We start from the raw sequence: 1,992 nt of genomic DNA on the forward strand, positions 1-1,992 counted from the left end.
TTGTTTACAGCCGTTACCGGGGAAACCACTGTATTTCTGATGTTCCAAAAGCGCTTCCTTCTGGCAGAGAATGAATGTTCATTTTCAATAATCCCATCTGCAGTTTTTGTTCAGACCAATGCGAAAATCCACCCACATAACCCCGTTTTATATTATGTATATAATTTATACTTCTGACTCATCCCTGGTTTAAACGCTCAATTGTGAGGTTTATCATTTTATAATTTATTTTGATTTTGTGAAAACTGTAAATCAGTTGCTATTTCGTGGTCTACAGCATGAAAAAAACCATTATAACATGTACATGAAAAATGTAGAAACATTGGACACAACTGTGGGGCACCATTGTGCAGCAGCAAGCAAGCATCACAACAAAAAAGGAACCTCAAGGCTGAACTAGGTAAATGTGTGCAAATATATAGGGCCCGATTCCTATATTTTGCCTGGGGCCCCCAAATCACTAAATCCGCCCCTGGTTCGGGGTTCAGACACACTCTCTGTTTAAATCTAGATTAAAGACAAGCATTTCAAATAATGCATCTCATAATCTTGTACTGCAGTTATATCTGATCAAATGCACATTTTCATTCTTTTGCTTGGGTTGAACACATCATTTCTTGCTCAGTTGGAACAGCAGCTACGCTAATTTCTCTCTATTTCCTTCTCTGTTTCTGCCACGGGATTGGCATCATTTATAATTTAATATCAACTAAATATTTGTTTTATGTAATACAATGTTGAATTTTATTACAATATTTAGAATTAATTCAAATAACACATACAAATAAAATATTACAAATGTGTAATTTTTTTATAAAAAGGACAGCTAAAAATCTGGAGGGAAAAAAACTATTGTCAAGATCTGTTTGAAGAAATATAATACAACTCCACAATCTGTTAAATGATAATATGCTCAATGAGAGACACTGTATTTGTCAGGAAACCGTGTGCTGCTGCTGGGTGTTCAGGGGGTCTGTTATTGTGGTTTTGAGGTGGTTTTCAGACGGATGTGGTCCAGGTTTTTGGTTGGTCTGTGTGTTGTCGCTGAGGACACCAGTCACAGTGCACTATTACTCACGGTACGAGTTGAGAGTGGCATAGCGCGTACCAAAAGTAATAATGAACCGTGAGGCTGGTCCGAGCTCCACCTGCAGGGGGCGCTACAGGGGAAACACACTCATATACCGCCGTATAAAAGCCCACAATCACGCATTTCTGACACTGTAATGTATTCATTTTTACTTATGTGTTTTCGAGATCATTTTTCATGTACTGTTCATCTGAAGATGCATGCAAGTTTAGAATAAGCGTGTCTCTATTCATTTGAAAAGCAAGTGCTGGGACTTCCAGTGGATTTGAGAAGTATGCATCTGTGCATGCTTTTTGGGTTTATATTGCCCACAATGCCTTGTGCAATGGAAAAGCGGGAATCTGAGACTGTCCTCTTCCCACACTTTCAGTTGCAGAAAAGTGGTCAGGAATGTGGGACCGAAACCGTTTATAAATGTATGAACTTATGATGAATGGTAGGCTAATGCATTCAGATCTATGCGAACAGGGATCTGTGGTATGAGTATAATGTGTCCCAATGCTTGCATACTTAAAAGTATGTAATTTATGTCCTGATATCGTCACAAACAAAGTATATAGTTGTAGTGTTTATTAGAAATAAGCAAACTAGGGTGCAACAGATACACTTGATCCATAGACTTATGCTTTAATACTTTAAATTAAAATAATTTAAATATATGTATCTAAATATAAATATATTTATGAGTATATATTTAAATATAAATTTAAAAAATAATAAATTAATCAAATTAAAAATAAATTGATTAGCAAAAATAAAATGTTAAGTTGGACAAACTTTTTCCATAGACTAATGCTTTAATACTTTAAATTTAAATAACTTAAATATTAAATATATGTATTTAAACATAAATATATTTAAATAAAACATATTTATGAATATATATTTAAATATAGAGTTAT

General features: G+C 34.3%; 1 protein-coding gene across 1 annotated transcript in view; it reads right to left on the reverse strand.

Moving 5' to 3' along the window:
* The window catches only part of LOC107720875 (epidermal growth factor-like protein 7), an 18,711-nt gene that overhangs the window by 9,484 nt on the left and 7,235 nt on the right, over window positions 1-1,992 (reverse strand). The window lies entirely within an intron of this gene.

This window comes from Sinocyclocheilus rhinocerous, unplaced genomic scaffold, assembly GCF_001515625.1.
Source record: "Sinocyclocheilus rhinocerous isolate Xijiao unplaced genomic scaffold, SAMN03320098_v1.1 scaffold751, whole genome shotgun sequence".
Taxonomy (NCBI): Eukaryota; Metazoa; Chordata; class Actinopteri; order Cypriniformes; family Cyprinidae; genus Sinocyclocheilus; species Sinocyclocheilus rhinocerous.